Source organism: Puntigrus tetrazona, chromosome 21, assembly GCF_018831695.1.
Source record: "Puntigrus tetrazona isolate hp1 chromosome 21, ASM1883169v1, whole genome shotgun sequence".
In the NCBI taxonomy this organism is placed as follows: Eukaryota; Metazoa; Chordata; class Actinopteri; order Cypriniformes; family Cyprinidae; genus Puntigrus; species Puntigrus tetrazona.
The window spans coordinates 19,158,776-19,178,986 of NC_056719.1; the positions used below are offsets into that span (position 1 = coordinate 19,158,776).

General features: G+C 36.2%; 1 pseudogene; it reads left to right on the forward strand.

The window, feature by feature from the left end:
- Positions 1–11,814, forward strand: part of LOC122326400 — a 20,147-nt pseudogene extending 8,333 nt beyond the window's left edge.
- Positions 11,815–20,211: the final 8,397 nt, after the last annotated feature.

Here is a 20,211-nt window from a genome sequence, read left to right on the forward strand (position 1 = left end):
TCCTGAAATGATCACGTGCACGCTCCTCTGCTGGACATATAGAATATATTAATTTTTGCATTTGTTTATTGTATAAATATTTTAATATCTATTTTAGTGTTTAAAACTAGCGTCGTCTAATTGCTTATAGGAAACCACTGTGCTGGGCGCCAACAGCCAGTAAGCCATAAAAAGAAAATGTGATAGCCTTTTTCTAGAGGAAATCTCCTGCAAGTGTATGGTGATATAACACAAACTATATAGTTGATATTGCATTATTTAAATAAATAAATATAAGCATACATTACAAATATGTCATGGCCTACGCCAGTAATGTGAATCTTTATGTGGGTACCACTCTATATGATGCATTTAAAATGAGCTATTTCGTTAAAAAAATCAACACGCACGCTCTCACTGGTATATAGATTTTGTCTTGAAAATACTGATTTGCTGGCCCATATTGAAATTGTGTTCTATTTTAATGGTCGCGTTAGTCACTGCGTTAAATTAAACAGCGAGCATGTTTCCGCAAGCCATTTTATATGTAACAATGCACAAATATATATTAAAGTTCTCGGCAAAATGGAGTTAAGTCACACTCAGATCCTGCTCCTATTTACAAAAAAAAAGCTTTTCTTTCATGTTTAGTGTGTGCTGCAAGCAGCAAATTCGGCCAGTAACTTGATAGGGGCACTCGAGAGGGATAAGTGGGAATGTTGAGCTGCAATGGAGCAGAGCACGATATGGTGCGTAAACTGAATTACAACTTCAAATTGTTACTTTGTTGCAGCCCTGAGGCGGTTTGCCGCGTGAGCTTCTGAACTGCTGCTTTGTTTTTGGAAAATTAAAATCGTTATCGTTAATCGATGCACGCTCGACACGTCGTAAGATTTGCAGTCACAAAATACCGAATTGATTTCGCACCCAATCAAGCCAACGCAGACTTGAAAATACGATCTCAGCTTCTCTGATCGAGAAACTTTTTATTTGTTTTCGAAATGTGTTTGAAATTTCTCGATGCAATATCGGTTTGTGTAAAATTTATTGTTGTATTAAGGCAAAGCGTGCTTGTGATAATTCGATTTTTCGTTAATGATTAATTTCTTTGTGTGTCGTGTTGACTTTACCTAGATTTTCTTCTTGTGCCCCCCACCTCTACATTTCACATTTGCCAAAACAGGATTTTGTTTTATCTTCTATTAAAATAACACAACTTGGTCCTGGATTTAAAGGGAAAGCTTTATTGGTTTTATCTACAATCTGTTTGACATTTTTTTCGATAAAATCTCGCGTAATATTACATACATTTTAAAATGACGTGGTAATGAAACTTGTAGGAAGAGGTAAACTTGGTGAGCTGCTGATTTTCTTTGAGACCAAGCAGCTTTTCTGTCATGCTTAAGTTATTTGGCGTCGTTGCATGAACTGTAACATTACATTTAAAACGCTGTGTTTAGGTCAGTATAACGCAACATCGCTCGATTTGTTCCCTGGGCTTTTTAATATCAACATGATATTACCTGCGTTGACTAGAAATGCTAGCTATAGCAGTGCTTTTTTAAAATGATATATGAGACTTTTTGCGTATGTGGCAGTAGGAAGTTGCTTAAAATATGCTGTTGCACGTATTGAATGAATACCAGTATTATTGCTTCCCATAAAGCACCCGTGGATTGAGGATGTTGTTTATCACCGTTGTTATTTAAAATGGTTATTCATATAAAAATAGGTAATCTTGAATCTCGCCTGGCCCTACAGTGTGGTTATGAGCTGCATTGTCATTTGCATTCTAATAAATGTAAACACCTTATCGTCATACGGCAAAGCTCCAAGTCTGCATTTATTATTATATATTTGACTTTCTAAATCTTCTCAAGCTCCGTGTGTTTAGAACTGGGATAATATTGCTCCTTTGGTGTTTGTTATACATAAAGTAAAAGTTGACAGTCGCAGACGGGCATTGTGGCTTAACCTGTAGACTAGTTCTCTTTACCAGTAGGCGCTCGACATGTGGGATGCCGAATGTTGTGGCTTGTGCATTGGTCGGTTTTTCGGTGAATATGGGTTACTGTGGTGGGGTGTGGGGTGGAGTGACCATGACTTCCAGATACTCGTGAAGGCGTCCTGTGATTGACATATGTTGAGTTAAAGTACTGAGAGCATGCTCACGTTCAGGCTAATGAGCAAGAGGCACACTGCAACAATAAAAACTTATATTAGCTTACAGTGCTGTGCACACTGACTGCGTGTTTTATAAGTACATATATTACGGATAATGCAGTACTTTCTAAGCACATGTTGCATTGTTTATAATCTATTTATTAATATTTGAATGTATTAAATGCAAACAAATTAGTAAAAATGAAAACAGAAAGATCTTGTATAGATTTTAGTTCTTACAGTACTGGTTTATTGTTTGGCTATACAATATTTCTTGCAATGGAAGCTAGCCTTTGATGCTGACATAATAGCTAGAAATTTGATGATTTAAGTTGAAATTTTGAGCAACAGGGTTAAAAGTGATAAAATAAATATATAATATACATATATTATCCAGCACATACACTCATCAGATAATATATATACATCCAATGAATTGAATTTAATCTTCTGATTAAGAGTTTTCCGTGAGTTTTTGTATTATTTAAGTATTTTTACCCTGTTTGTTTTATTTTGGTTTTATTTATTTCAGAGCTATTTTTGTATGCTAGTGCAACAACAAGGTATTAAAACGACAATAATAATATGAGTTAAGACACTCAATGTAAAAATAATGTATTTGTATCAACTGAATTATTCTATGTATAAGTTTAAAATAAATGACCAGGCTTCATATGCTGCCTTTTAAATTGTTTAATGGGTTTGTTTGTGTTATTCCAGCTTAGCAAGCAGCCTTCAGTGAGTCACATTCATAAGTTCTTTTTTATATCCGATAGCAGCAAACTGGAGTTATTTTGGCACTAGGCTTGTAGAATTTTTATGTTTTACTTTCCATGTAAAAATCTTTGTTTTTCTGCTGCCATCAGGCCATTCCTAAGTAGATTATCACATTGGAATGTGTTTTTCAACCATGGAAACCAACGTAGACCAAGCAATTCTGAGCAGGTTAGTGTGGAATGGATTAGTTCCTCTGTGTATTTCTGGCCCTACTGTATACATTATGTTTTGGGAATTTAACTTTTTTTTTTTTCTTTTTTTTTTTTTTTTTTTTTTTTTGGGGCCTTGAGGGGATTTAAAGTGCAAAACTCATAAAAGCTCATATATTTATCCTACTTGCTCAGCAGGTTTGAGAAGGCTGCAATGCTTACTGCCCAGAGAGAGACAATCTGAACCATACATGTGGTGTTTGCATGGAGTGTATTTGAGGAGCATGCAGTCCATATGCACAAGCTTTCTTCCAGAGCCTCTGACTTCATATGAAGTGTAACAGTAATGACAGCATTTTCTGTTTGCTTAAACACCTGGAGAGGAGTGCACCCATGAAACTATATGGAACTATGTTGTTTTTTAACTATGGACTGTTTTTAATGCTTGTGAACTTGTGTAAATCCTATCATTTTGTAAGCCTGACTCATTACCGTTGGAAGGTATTCTTAGCAAATGTATGCCATTTTCTTACATTTACGTAAAAACCCATGTGGGTGATTTTTTTATTCAGTTGTTCTTATATATTCATAGTTATTTTCAACCTATGTGCTCAGTTTTAACAGTGGTTAGGTGCTCCCAGCTGCCTCGAGGTCCTTTGCCTTTATAAGTCAGTGGTTGTAAGCAGCCTCTCGGGTCCAACGCAGGTTTGGAAGCTGGGGGAGTTCTATTTCACGCTGTGGCCCTGCAGGAGCCAGGTGTATAGCGGAGGTAACGCTTGAAAGGTGGGAGGATCGACGCCAACGCTACCTGCTGTATAGTTCTAGACTCCTCTAGCTTTTACCTCAGGACACCTGAGGGGCAGAGCAGTAGAGCAATGGAGAGGTGAGAGGATGGGAAAATTTACATTTTTCAGTAACCTTTGCCAATGTGAAAAGTGGTGTACAGGATCCATCCATGAGCACTCAGATTATCTCCATTCATAATGATTGTGAAGTTATACAAAATATTTGATGTAAGTATTAATCATTTACTATATTATGAAGTTGTTGTGAAATAAAAGAATGTTTTATTACTAATTATAAGATGAAGCCATAAAATAAAGGGGAAAAGTACAATAGTGTTATTTTCTGTAATAATTTACATTTACTTTTTTTTTAGAAGTCATTTATGATCACGCGCTTTATTTGATGGAAACTATAGTAAAAGGAAGTTATTGTGAAACATTATTAGCAATTTATTAAACTGTTTGGTTGGAAATATAAATATAATTCTTTCTTACTGGGGTGGTGCCGATTATTTTGCAGCCATTACTTTCTGGTTTCTTTAGTGTTATGATCCTCTTAGACATCGCTTTATGCTGTTTTGGAGCTTCAATTATTATTAACACTGTAGATTTTTTTATGCATGCACAGATTGGTCAAAATTCCTTATTTCTTTTGGGCTGGGTATTAGTAGAATTGCAAAGGATTTGCATTTGAAATACATCCTGTCATTTAAAACTTTCATTCATAAGAATCTTAAAAAGAAATCATAAGATCCCACAAAAATATACATCATCAGCCTCTTGTCAATATTGCTATTATTATAAGAGTTATTACAAAAGGCCATATTCTTGCCAAAAACAGTACTTTATAGTAGAATAACAATGGACAAAGGCCTTTAAGAAAACCTTGGCCTGTAAAAATTTTTTTGGTAATAAACACAAAATACATACAGGATATTATTGTATTTATCTCCTATATATAATTTTAGTTCAGAATCTATCTGACACTTATGCACTGCATTGCATTTTTATGTTTTATACACCTCTTTCTGAATATGGCCTGAGGTTGATGACACAATAAAAAGCTGTAGAATGTAAAACTTAATCCCTCTTTCTTGTTTTGTGCAAATAAAAACTGCTGTTAAATGTTTTAACCAGCAAATAAATTGAGATCTCTACCAAATTACTAAAATAAGTTATCTAAATAAAGATTGCATTGTAAAATGTTGAAGAGTGCTTGGAATGAGTAAATGTCCATAATTTATTTTATAGTTATACAGCTGAGCTATGTTGACAAAAGTGTTTATATCTATTTGTTTGAAATGGGCTGATAAATTCATTCTTTTTGCTGTATTAAGTAGCCATGCTCTAAATTCAGAAAAGTATTTTTAAATAGCTTCTGTGTCTATTATACTTACTTATTAATAACAAGATCCTGTTTTCAACAACTGAGTAAGAAGAAATGCTTTCTCAGTCTCATTGTAAACAGTTGAATGTAGAATGCTGCAGAAAAGATAAGTGATCAAATAACAACTGGGCTTTTACCCCTTTTTTGAAAGTAGCTCTGGGTTGGTTGTTTTTTTTTTTTTTTTGCCTGAGGTGACGAGTGTCCTATTGTCACCTGTATACTATAGGAAAAAGGGAGAGTTTCATAGCACAATTACAAAGAAATATTTCAGCGCCATTACAAAACCTGCCTCTGCCTGTAAGCTCATGTGAATGCACCAATGTGTGGTTTTGTGTCACAGGTGTTTGCTTGATGTGTTTATATGCATTTCTTGCTGCAGGATGAAGTCCTCGCTGCATCAAAAAGATTGTGGTCAGAGTGAAGATCTTGTGAAGTGGACTTGGTTGTGAACTGGGCTTACAGTGGAAGCTTATGTTAGCCAAAACATTCATATGTGTCTCAGAGGTCTGATGGGTCAAGATGCTGAAGTTATCCACAGGAAGGAAAAAATGAAGATAGGCAGTGGTCTGATGAAAGCCCAAGTATGTGTGTGTGTCTGTGTTGTTTTTTGTCTTTCTTTTTAAGGATGTAAAGACAATATAAAATCCATTCTAAAATATCTGTTTATCATTAAGATTAATTGCAAAATATGTAATTAATATTCAACAGGTCTAGGTCTTCATTTGCAAAAGTATAACCATTTTTTTAAAATATTTTGTTTAATGCTTTGAAAATAAAAATTATGATAAACACAAAGAATGAGGTTAAATTAAATTAAAATAAACATGTAATGAATTTAGTTTATTGTGGTCTGAAAACTGCATATATGTTTGATTCAGACATTTAATAGTATAATATATAAATTTGATTCAGGGGAAGTAAGCTTAGTCCTGTTTGAGGCTTTAATAGAAAAGTGAATAGGAGACAGCAACAACTGCCTTTTGTTTTTAAAATCTCAAAATAAACTCAACTCATTACACTGAGTGAAGAATGCTACCAGCAAAAGTTGTAAATTGTTCAAGGCAGCATACGCTCTCTGACATCAAAACTTTGCATCCAAGAGAGTAATCAAAGATTCATTACGACAACAAAAATATAGCAATTCTAAAACAAAACAATTTATGTTTTCCATATTACACTTAAAATTAAATATTATTTAAAATAGTTTAATAGCATTTATGCTTTGTACGGGTAAGCAATGGCCTGTCTCGACTGATTTTTACTTTCAACCGACTTATATGTAAATGCAAAGTGGTATAAAAATCAGATTTGTATGTTGTTCCAAATACAGTCGCATTGGTCAAGAGATTTCTGTTTTTAGCATAAATATGCATATTTATATAATTCTAAAAATCCTTTTAATGATGTCCCCTGATTTGATGCCAATTGTTATTCTTTTTACAGGTTGCTTCCATCTCTCACTTAAAACACAAGTGCATGTTTTTCTGTAATATTCAGTTTGATGCATTTAGAGGGTTTGACAGAGCGACCATCAAGTGCAGTACGACACCGCTACCATTTTAAAATGTAAATATTTATTATATCTTATATAATCACAAAGAAATAAATAAAGTGAATAATATGCTTAACTATTAGCTAGCAATTAGCAAATTTGTTTGCAGTCAACTTAATACACACATGTTACTTTTCAGGGAAATAGGTTTTAACATGTGGTACATGGTAGTTTAGGATAAATATAGCAACTTCTGACAAACCTAAGTTCTCATCTTGCACATTTATCTCTCCTCCTATATCTATATTCTCTTATAAATGTTAATTGCCATTACGTATGTTATCTAGTGACATTTAGCTGCTTGGAGTTGGCAACACTAAATAGGTGTCAAGTTGTTTTTGAAGATTGTCTGTGTGAAATGCAAACATAAGCGAAGGTCACCCTGTCTATATTGTTTAGCTAATTCCTACACACCAAAGTAAGTATATTGAGCTACATTTTAGTTATAGTAAGGCTAGTATTATTAACTATCACTATTGCAAGTTTAATGTCCAGATTGAAAGATGAGTCTCAGCTGATTTGCATTTTTTTTCACAGCTCATTGTCAGTAATGCGTATATTGTAAATTTAGTTACAAATAAGTACAATGGTGACTATAGACTTCTCCTCACAGTCTTTCAGTCTTCTAAGAAAATCAAGATCTCATGTTCTGGTTTCCAGATGATCACAGAAGGAACAAGATCTAATTCCTACCTTGCCTAATAAATGAACCAGATCGGTATATTTGAAGTTCTGGGTGAGAGGACACAGACAACAGATGCACTTTAGATTATCTAATGCAAATTCAATCTGTCTAATATACAAACTAAAGTGAAGTTTCTAACTAAAAAAATTCATGAAGCTCATATTGTCGTGCAAATCATGCTGAAACAATATATAAACACACATCTCTTTCTTTGATATCATTCCAGGATTTTCCACAGCCATTTTAATTTCCTTTGACGGGGTTTCTCCTTTTTTTTTTTAAAATGCCATTTTGAAGGATATATATTTTTCTCAAATGATGGCTTCACTCCTCCAAAATGAGATGTTTTTGGTCATCCAATATAAAAAAAGAAATCCCAAAACAAAACAACTTCATGGATTTTTGCAAATGTAGATTAAAGTTTTTTTTCCAAGTGGAAAAGGCACAGATTTTGTGGAATATCTGTAGATCGGTTTCATCTGAAATCCTATGTGTTTCAGAGGTCTGGTGATGGAACTGCATGTTTTTTTCAAAAAATTAACTAGCTTTCTGATGGTGATGTTACTGATAATTTATTTTGTAGTAAATACATTTTCCAAATCTATTGACTGATGCTTTTTTTGTGTTCTCCTGCAGACGCAGCCTCTGTAATTGCAGCAGAAGGTTAAGGTTCCTAGTTACCCAGCCACTGCTGGCCTCTTCAAAGATGCATCCCAGATCAGGCTAGCTTCCTAATCTGCAGGACCCTCACCTGTCACTGGGGGATAAAAGTGGCCCTCGACACTACCCAGTCCTCTGTCGGGATACTTTCAACCACACTCCTACTCTAGACAGCAATGCTAGCATACTGGACACAGCCAGTAGGTGCCATACCTTGAGTAGATTGTGACTTTGATATGTGGTAGCTGCTTATGAAAATTTAGGTAAGTGACGTATCAGCTGCATGGTAAAAGTAAATGTTTATATTAGACTCATCATGTAAATGATAGTCTACTATCTGATTCGCTAAGATCTTAGTTTACTACTTGATTTATGTATTTACTTTGGGAACATGCTAGGCATTTCGTGAGAGTAGTAAGTTACTTTTAATTGAAAGATACTTAGGCTACATGCCATTTATTTGAATTCATCTATATGAATATTTAACTTAAAGTGAGTGTGTCTAAGAAGTTTATAGTTTTTACTTTGTTTTCATTGGACAAAGTGTTTAATTTGTGGTTGTTAATTTGATATTTTGCTGTTTTGATAACTGCAATAATTGCTTTTAATCTGGGCCATAGAATGGTCAGATTGTGTACTACAACACTACATCAAACAAATGGGACTGTAATTTATAAGAAATAAACGAACAAAATGAATTTATAAATGTTATGAGCGTAGAGTACCGCGTCTTAACATTTCCTTAACGCTTCTATCTCAGGATGCCTCCCACGTCCGAAGGGCGAATCCGAAAAAGATGCGGCAGGGATGGCAGTGATGCCGACCAGCAAAACCATAAATCCATTTATCGGAGTCATGGATGGAAAGGATGAAGGTATGTAACACAATTTGGTCCACAGACATCTCAGCAGTAATCAATGGCAGTGGCCAAAACAGAGCGTTTTGTAAATTTGAAACAAATGGTGAAGTATACCGTGACGGACTGCGCGCCTCCTGTTTGGTTTTAACTTTGATGTCTTGACTTTTCACACCATTTTTGTTCTGTATCTTTACTTGCAGCTTTTTCACTGCATCTTGTCATAGTTCGCCAATTTCTATAAACATAATTTAAAAATTCTGCAATTTAAAAAAGCTTAATTTAATAATTATATAATAATATAAATTAAAGAGTGACTGGTATGCAAAAAGGTCACAGATTAACAACTTTTGATTCTTTTGGCTATAAAAATAGAAAACGGACAAGGTACAAGGCTGAGTAGTTTCAGTAAGACTAGGATATTTATGTGACTAATAAAAAAAGCTTATTGAATAACACTGCTTTTCAAGAACTAAGTAAATATCAAGAATATCTAATGTATTACATTTTTAGCTAGTCAGCCTGCAAACCTTCAAAATTAGTGCCTGTTAAAATCTTTATTTTTAAATGTGTATATACTATAGCTTACAAACTCTCAAGCTGGTGTGTCTGCATTAAGATTTTATGAATTGTTTATAGAATTTTTAACTGAATGGGATTTTAAAAGTCATTTACTGCCATACACCAAATTTTCTACCAATGAAATCCACCATTTTAATAGAATCATTAAATCTAGGAATTTGTAAACAAGATTCCCATTGCAGATCTTGCAGCAGTTTCTCAGTTGAACACACTGCTTTGCCAGAGTGACCAACAGCTTGCTTGTGTTTAAATTTGTTATATTCTTTGTATGTTGCTGTTGCATTGGCAACAGATGTAGCTTCTTTTTCTTAATGTATTCACTTTATCGTTTCTACTTGAAGTTATTCAGCAGAAAGATTCTAATGTGTTCTATGATTGCTAGAAAGATGGGCAGTGTGGAAATGTACAGATGGGAACTGGCCTCTACATCCAGAGGAGCAGCTCTTCCTGGATCATTGTTTTTCTTATGGGAGCGAGAGGTTCTCCTATAAGCAAACTAACCTGGGTTTCCAAAAGAGTATGTATGACTGTTTATATGTGGAAATTAAGTGACAATTGAGCACCAGCCACTTTCAAATCAGTTACTTAGGATAACTTTTTCTGACTTAAATTGCAATCCAAGCTGCATTTTATCTGGTCCACAGTTGACTCTTCCTCGTATCACAGTGCTGGGGCTACGTATAGGGTAAGTTTACCATGTTGTTTCAATACTTGCCCCGCTGAGTAAGCTTTCGTAATCCATCATACCCAGAATGAAAGTGATAGCAGTGATCTCAGTAGTGGGCGAGATAATGTTCTCTCATCACCTGTAGGTGACATCGCAATCGTTTGTGTAAAGACTGCATAATGACTGGTGAAGCCCAGGCAGCACCAGCGCTGCCGCAGCAATCGTAATTCAGAAGCATTATGAAAGGTGAGTGTTGGGGTTCGATTACAACAGTTCATTCCTACTGTGGTCAAGGGCTTTGCTCAGCCAACTGATTTTTCACTTCTCTGTTGGATTAATTTAGGTTGATGCTCCTTATGAACTGTATGTAAGGAGAAAACACAGAACTTGGCAAGCCTAGAGCTACATTTGTCTCGCCACTACCATCAAAAAGACTGTGCGGTGTAGAAAAAAAAGAATACAGATACCAAATCCAGGTGAGGATTTTGCTTTCGTTTTCTCAAAAATAGAGAAATATTGCTAATGCTTTAGTTTGTTGCATGCAAGTAATCTGCATAAAATAAAAACGACAGTAACAAGCGTCCTGACTGATGCTGTTAGGATGTCGCTTTTGTTCAAAGACCACCATCTGATATAGATTATGCCACATCATAGAGCAAAAATAATTTAAATATTTGTGCAAAGGGACAGATAGAAAATATCTTTGCACAATCACTCTCAGTTTTTGTGTAATACCTTCCCATCATATAAGATCTGGTAATTTAGAAGAATGTAACACATTTTTTCTTTGCTTTTTCAGGCCTCTACCCACTAGATGGCGCTGTTGTACGGAAAAGAGGGAGGCCACCTGGAAAAAACGCAATGCCAAGGTTCCCACCCAGCAGAGCTGGGGCCACCTTGCACCCTAACCCCCAGAGAAACTGGTAGCAAGACCTCATCAAGAGATTGTCCAGCTTACTGATACTTTTTCAAGAACTAAAGTCACTTCAATCATCCCCTGGGCGGCCAAGGTCTGTCACTTGTGTCTTCTGTACCGGGTGTCACTCACCCCGGCATAGCTAGATGGAAATGAGACTGTGGTGAACCTCAAGCCCTTCCTTTCGCACAAGCCCTCTGCAAATTGCTGGGCAGGTGGTTCTTAAAGGATTCATCCTACTAAAGGATTATGTCCTTTGACTCCTTCGAAACGCCTTGGTCTTAATGGAGCTACTCCTGAGGTACCCTCCTCAAGATTCTACCACACCCCAACAGACAATTATGGTGCATCAGCCCAAAGTCAGTATGCCTGAGACTCCTGAGAGTCCCCAACACCAGTGTTCAGGTGTAGCCTGGATACTATCCCAGAACGGAGGACTCTTTACTTTGATCTAGGAGCTCCTCTACCGCTCTTAGAATCTCTCCCAATGACATCGGCTGCAGTCTCGTAGCCGCGGGCCAACTGATGCGCACCTGCCTTGGCTCTCACACATGAACACCTTCACTGCCGACTTTCTGAAAGCCTGGCCTGGTGGGATCTCTGTGCGCACCTCCCAACCCAATGGAAGTATTCTCACACCAGTCCTCTCCCGCTGAACCTGAGCAACGAGCCATCACCAAGAGGTCTACAGGAGATGTGGGAACTCGCAGAACTGCAGAGTCGGATGAACAGTTAATGACCAAAAGGCCAAAGATGGAATCTGAGGATCTTGGAGTATCTCTGAAGTGAATGCACGCCCCTTCTGGTGCCATTGAACCAAGATTTAGCCAGCTGATCTTAGCTCACAGCAGGGCCAGAGCTTTAGTTCAGACAGACCAGTGTGGCTTTGACTTTCCTGAGGCCACTTGTTTCCACCTTAGTGCCCAAATTAGATGTCCCCTGAAACGCCTCCAGTATTGGTGAAGCTTCCTCAGACACTCTAGCTTGTGTTTGACTACCTGAAACAAGGGGAAGACAAGACCAGCGCAATTGCAGTGACAGTTAAGAAAGAAATCCAGAGGGTACAACTCTGGGATCCAGATCTAGAACCTCAACCAACAAAGTGACCCTGACGACAGTGTACTCTACCGATGACATCAAAGAACTGTGACACAGTTTCTCTCAAATCACTTTCTAGTTCCCTCCTTTCAGCCATCAAGCTGTTAGCATGTAGACATGGGAGCGCATTAACGCTACAGGCTTTATCACTCCTTTCTGCCTGGCTCTCCCGTGACACGCTAGGTGCCATGATGACTTAGACTGTCTGCAGAGATGCTGCATTCAGTTACACTCTCCCTTTTAAAACACTACTGAATCCTTTGAATCCTGATGTGGTGGCCAGTGTCTCTACCAGTATATAAAAATTGAACTTGATTAGTCTATATTTTAGTACTTTTAAGTCGAAACACATGCTGTAGTTAGTGTGCAGCATCAAACACCGCTAATAAAAGATAATAAGACTCCATGAACACCCAATTTCTTTTTTTTGAAATACAGGTATTTTAAGAAAATAAGGACAATATCTGGTATCTGATCCAGATATCAAAACACATTAACATTGCAGAAGATTTGGTCAGCTACTGTATTTTTATTTTTTCTTAAACATAAATGCTTTGTTTATAAATGGTAAATCTAGTTTTATTTTATGATGAAAGTAGTGTCATTTTGTGTAGGTTGTGTTTTGTTATTTATCTGTTTTTACTCCTTTATCTCAGTTCGTCTTCACTCATTGTTTTTAGACAGTAATTTTCTTCTTGTGTGTATTTGTTGAACTTTGCTATTTAAGAAAAGCCCACCGCATGACCTCTGTGCTGGATTTTATCATATTTTTTAAGAAGCTGTTTCATTTTAAATAATGTACTGTATTGTGTAAATAGTATGCATATTTTGGGTCCTAAATGCAAATTTCTTTTTTTCTATCATTTTCTAAAAGGTGTAGTCATATATTGTGGTAGCTTATTTGTACCACTTATAGACATTGTTGAAATGTTTACAAAGAAATGGGATGAGAGCTGCCTGTTGTGAGGAAAATGGATAACTTAATTCTCTATGCTTTCACTCTCCTTTTAGACTGACCTCTCTTAATGCAATATATTTCACAGGTTTACAGATGACAAATTATATTTCTCATAATTTACGCTCATTTTGCTATAATGAACCAGAATTATTAATTTGCGTAAAACACTGTATGATCATTCTTAATTAATCTGTTGGTCGATTTTCTTTTCATTTGTTCTCTGTACTTGAAAGGCAGCCAAACAGAACGCTAATCCCTATTTAAATGTTAATGTATAAACTGTTGTGTTTATCACCAGGTTAAGCAAAAATATTTTTTTTTCTTCTTATTTTTGCATGCTTATGCTAATAGGATATGGACTCTGTGACAGATTGTCATGCAGACATGTTTTAAACCACTCATATTTATAATAAAAATATATACTGACATTGTTATATTTTGCTGAATAATAAAAATTCAAATACCTGAAAGTCTTTTTAAAAAGTGCATTTTAAAGACATTTGCATCATTTAGAATTTGACAGTACAATAGCACTTAATAACACTTTAGGGACCAGAGCTAGTTGTTTATTAGTATGCATATTATTAGTATACTGACTGTTTTTAGAGCACATGTAATGTCATTATTCTGTATTTTAAATCCCCTTAACTCCTACCTCCCATAAAATAAACTGTCTTTTTAGGAGCCATTTGCGGCAAATGTTATGTAGTTAATAGTGAGAATTGGTCCCACAAACGTAAAGTGTGACCACAATAACTGATGTTTTATCATTTGAATCTTTGCCATGTTTATTTATTTTTATTATAGTGTGCTTAGTCAAAATTACTTATGAGCTTTATGGTAAGTAACGAACTTGCAAATCTAGCCTCCATGGCCATTTTTGTGTATTTTGTGCTGATACCTTTGCAGCCTTCTTTGTAGCCACAAAGTGTGATATTATCATGTGTTACAAGGCCATTCAACAACCTTGTATTAACTGGCTTTCAGTACCCTAAATGTATGTCTCACATGAATTTACAAATTTATAATGGCATTACTGACTCTTAGATCAAACTAGTCTAAAAGTGACTCAATCCAAAGTAGGGGAAGATGGCGTGATATTGCACAGTAATTCCTCAATGCTTAGAACAAGTTGGAGGCCAGAGCTTTCCTGTAAATGTTTCCAGACAGGAAAAAAATCCTCAGATAAATAAGTTTCACTTGGGGATTTTTGTTGTAAAACTGAATAAACCAGACAGTTCCTCTACACTTTTTGGACATAACTCAAGTGGGTCTTTCCACTATTCGGATTCTTTGTTTTAACTTAAAAGACTCTCCCATGGTCTCGCTTTCATATGTCTGGTATGTGGATTCTGTATTTTCACCAAGAGCTGCTGTGATTCTTTAACCCTTTCTGAACCATCTTTCATCATGATGTTTTCAAATATCTAAAATCCAAAATCAATAGTAAAATATGAAAGCATATGAGGTTACATAAGTGTTATAAATATGCTTTTATACTCATTATGCTGTATTGGATGTTTTAATTACTTAACTTTTATTAATTATTTTAATGTTGGATTTTGCAGCATGGATATTGTTAATTTTTCCTAGCCATTCGTTTCACTCTCTTCATTAAAGTGTGTGTGTGTGTGTGTACTTGTTGGGAGCATGAATAAGTAAAGTGTTTTGGTGGTGACTGGAGACCACTGCTCAGCACTAATCAGATTTCCCTGAAACCATGACTGCTCTCTCTTACTGTTTCAAACAATGTCATTTAGATGTGACATCAGATCAGAATGGAGAATGTCCAATCAAAGGCCTTCATTGCAGTTTCTCTTGGACAGTCCACCAAATGGGAACATATAACTGTTGTTTCAAATGTTATATTTAGCAGAAATATATGCTTGTTTTTGTTGTTACAATCGACTGAGTGATTGATTGGTTTATGTAATGACTTATTACAAAAGACAGTCAATCAAGTTGCCACTTACTGTCGATTTAACAGCGTAAATGCAGTAAATGATTTGATGAAAAGACCAACTTTTAAATATACTTTTTAGTACAAATTTTTAATGCATTATGCTTGCTATTTCACAAATTAATAACTTGAGAGGAGAAGTAATCACGCCTGTTTCTAATACTTTGGTGGTTTAATGATTTCAAATTATGATCAAAGATTACGATAAAAATAGAGATCTAGATTCAAATGACAGAATAAAGAGATTGAATGAGAGAATGAAAAATGATCCAAAACATCCACATCACTGAAATAAAGGGATATTTCACCCAAAACCCTTATAGGCCAACAAGATGGTAAAACAGTAAACCAGAGTTTTAGTTGAAACCATAAAATTAAAGTCGCTGTGAGAGTCAAAAAGAAAAGCATATACAAGGCAAAACAAAATGAATACTCATGGCTGCTGATGAAATATTGAGGTCTTATTTTGTGATGCCTGATTTAGTAATACGTAAGTTTTCTAATTACTGTGCATTTTTTCAGTCTAAATTGTTTTATTTAATAGCATTGTTTTAAACAAATAAATTAATTGATTTCTTTGTGCCAAAAAGGAAAAGTTTAAAAAAGTCACCCTTTATTACATCAAATTCAATTAGCAAGACATTGTCATTTTGCAGTATATTTGGAAATGATGATTAATAACACGTGTTTGGGTGAAAAGCTGCATTGGTGCTAAAATCACTAGAGTTGTTAAACCCACTGTAAGCGGTTAAATCAGAGTCTTGTATTGTGTTAACGGTTGTATTGCTGGAATGGCAAAGCTCTTCTCTCACATGCCTCCTTTTGGATGCCTGCCGAGGCTCTGCCCGGACAGATGTCTTCCCTAAGAACAATCCTCATCACTACTGAATATAATTGCTACCTTTGTAGGCAGTAGGAGACGCCAAGGACCAGATGAGTGAGAAGAATTAATTAATGGTAACCCATTTAGTGGGCAGCCAAGGGAGAGGAAGCTCTGGGGCAAACAGAGATCCTGATTGGATGAGACTGCAGAGGAAGGTGAACAAATGCGATATTTGTGTGTGTTTGTGGTGGTGGGGGCAATAAAGACTGGGTTGTAAGGAGGGTGAATGGCTTAAGCTCAACAGCTTATTTCTATGTGTTTGTGTGTGTGTGTGTACATTCTCAGCAGCAATGAAAATGTATGTTTGTGGGTCGTGGGATTAGAAATGCTCCCATTGTTTTTTATAGCCAGATATAAAGAACCTTACTGGAAGTGAATGTATCGTGGATGAAATTCTGCTCTAGTTGAATACATTACACACTGACCCACATGCTGAGAATGGCAGATCCTGGCCTTGTGCCATGATCACAGGATTGGGCAGAATCTATGGAGCCCAGGACACTGCTGTTAAGAGGATGTTAAGTACAGGGTACTATAGGATAAGGTGTGCATTTGTTTACTATTTAAGGATGGCGATGTTTCCACCAAGGATATCTTTCACGCTTGACTTTGTCCTACAGCTTGGCCAGAGGAACAAGTGTGGATCTGGATATATATTTATGTGGTCCACTTGGTATAGTTGGAAACACATTCAGTCAGTAATTAATTAGCCTGATATTTCTACTAAGACATCTGTAAACATTTGGGAACAAAACAGTGGCTCACCATGTTTTGAAGAATGTTCTATACATCCTCAATATAGATAATCTTCTTCTGTTCCAATGGATATCCAATGTCACGTATGATGATATTAATCACAAAAATCATCTAAGAGACATATCGCAGTGAACTCTAAGATAAGGGGACATATTATTTTGACATATTATTATATAAAATATTTGACTGTACAGCTCAGTGATTTGTTTGCTTTGCTTCTAATGCTGTCACTTTTTTGAAACTAAAATCTATTTGACTCATTACATAAAGATGCTTATAATTATACCGATTTAATAGTATATATATATATATATATATATATATATATATATATATATATATATATATATATATATATATATGATTACATTTAGAACACTTGTTTTATATATCAATTATATCCACAAACTTTGGCTAAATTCGACCATACTGAGGCATTTTAAGCTTTGATTGCATGCATTAAACAAACAAACAAATATGGTTACTGTTTGGTTGCTGTTTTGAACGTTAGAACGCAGTGAACGTGCAGTGAACGCAGAGAACACTGGGCGCGCTAGGACCGCGCAGCTCAGACAGCAGAGCGCCAGAGCAGCAGCAGCAGCGTCTCTTTGTTCGGCGTGCAACATCTCTCCTCCTCTTCTCGCGCTCCGCAGTGACTCTCGCGTTCTCATCATCACTGCTACACTGGTCTGGATGATTGCAGTGGCAGCAACATGGCTGTGAATCTCAGCAAGAACAGACTGGCCCTCTTAACAGCCTACCAGGACGTTATCAGCGAGACGTCGGCAACCGACTGGTGAGAAAAATAAAACCAGACTTAAACAAACTGCTTTATTTTGTAGTATGATGTTACTGTTTTGCATATAGAAAAGGATTTAAACTTGCATTATATCTGTATGCGGATGGGTGCACAGAATGGGATGCATACGTCTGGGATGAATGCTGAATCTCTTTGTTCTGCCCATTCCTGTTTTTTTTTTCATAAAAAGAAGAAAGATAAATCGATTTATACGCTTTAATTAAATCCTGGATGGTTTGGGGGTAATCGCGTTTTAATAATTTTTTAACCGTAAAATTCAAAAAAAATGTAATTGATTGGCATCTTTCTTTTGCGTATTTGCTGTACTCCTATCTACAGTAGGTTGCAGTTCATGCTTTGACCTCAAGAGAGTTGTGCAAGGGATTCTGTACTGTTTGCTCAGTTCAAGGGTGTCTACACACTATAAACACTTGTGATTTGCCATTTGGAAAACTGTGACCAGATGATCATGTCAAATCCAAATATTTTCAGATTTCCATATTAAATATCTATCGATTGAAGTATATCAGGGCTCACGGAGCACCTTTCCATTTGCATGGCAGGACAGAGATGGGCGAGGCAAGAGCTGTCTGTCAATCTGTCAAACCTTTTATTATGCACTCTCATTTTTATCTTTTGTACTACATGGAAATGGTACCTCTGTTGTAAGAACTACTGTCTCAAAGTACCGCGTGATATGTTTTCGTTTGGCCCTCATGGCTTTGTACTCTGTACAGGATAGTGAGTGTCTGATCCCTTGTGTTAAAATGAAACTGTGGATTATTAGTAAAGCATTGTTGATTCAGCACCTTGGTCTAGAAGTTTGGTTTGGATTCTTTTCAAAAATGTTAGCTTTTTTATAGATAGATAGATAGATAGATTCCAGGACCTTTGTACATTCATACCATTTTAGTGTAATTATTGAAAAAGCAGTCTGTCACAGTTTGGATCACAATCCAGTTTTGATGCTGTTCAGTGCTTTGACACATCTGTATTATTAAAAGTGCTATATAAATAAAAGTTATTGATTGATTGGTATACAGCCTCGAGTAGTGAATCGTGGCGTAGGGCCTATGTATTGCAGTATATCTTAACATTAACCTGTAAAATTTTTTTATTTATAAATGTCAGTGTTTATTGATCATCTGCTGCCTCACCTCAGTATAAACATTTATCATCGAATTTAATTCATATTAGTTCACTGCAGATGACAATTATTCTCAAAATCTCTTTCTCTTAGTTAGCAAAAATACCCGATTTGAGAAATATCAGTTGTTGACATAAAATCAATCTTTTTTTTTTTCAGAAGGATTCAGATTCTTTCATTTTCACTGAGATGTTTGTTTTCTGCATCAACACTGTAATTTGCTTGATTATATGATTATTGCTTTGAATAAACTGATGTCCCAGACTTGCCCCTTTAAGCATGCTTGACGTGAGGGCAATGAAGACAAAGACTTTTAGCCTCTGTAAACAGCTGCCTTCCTCTATATTCACCCTTAAACTTTGGTCCAAACAATGCTCCTGTTTTACGTGCGTGAAACCACATGACCAGACACAAACAGAACTCTCTACTTTTTCCTGTAAGCAAAACTCATAATAGTCTTTATACCCACATAGTTGACCTTATCACCATGTGCGGCTGTCCTTGTTTGAGTTAACTCACATTCCCTCTTCCTGGTATTCATCCATGTGGCGTTACAATGCAACCAGTGCTGCGCTGTTGAGCCTCTGTATCTGTAAAACCTTAACACAAGCCAAACTCTGTGTTTAAAGGATGAGGTCAAGCCCGCAGGGTCATCAACACTTTACTTACCACCATTCAGTGCTAACCATACCTCAGGGTAGGCTTCAAAGCTGAGTAGATAAAGCATCGGACATGGAAATCAAATTGTCTTCAGTGCAGCGCGTAAGGTTGGAGGACAAATTCCAGGATGTTCTATAGGCGAGGGCTGTCATTCTTTTTTTAAAGGATTTTGATGTGTGGACTGGAGAGCCGTGAGGGTTTAGAAAGACAGGCTTTTGAAGCTGGGCAAGGAAAGGTGGCGCCAAACCAGTTGGGATAGAGTTGGATATCAGAGGACTCTCAAATATCAAACAAGAATTGTTGAAAAGAATGCTTAGGCTGCTGGTCTGAAGAAAGCGTGTGGATATGTGATCCTCAGACCTGATGATGTCTTCAAAGATAATTATGTAGAATGTACAAGCTAGTGGAATATCTTCTGGTCACCAGTCACTTTATGTCAGCTCTTCAAATGCTTCTTAGGATTCTGGAAAACCGTTTCTCCCAACCTTTCTTACTTTTTTCTAGGTTTCTTTTCTTTTGTAAGTCTATGATTCTGAAAAGAATAAAATGTTTGGGTTTATTGATTTCAATCAGTAGTTTTTCTGCAGCACTGCAGTAGTGATGGACCTGCATGCAATGTTTCCTTTAAACTTAAGTGCTATTGGACATTTGTGGGGACCCAATCACACCACATGGCATCTCAGCACAGGATGTCTTGCGTAACACTGCAGTAGCAAAAGGCAGGAAGAACCCAAATTCTTACCGATCTATTAAATGCTGTTTGCAAGTTACTCAATTTTAAAAGTAACAAAG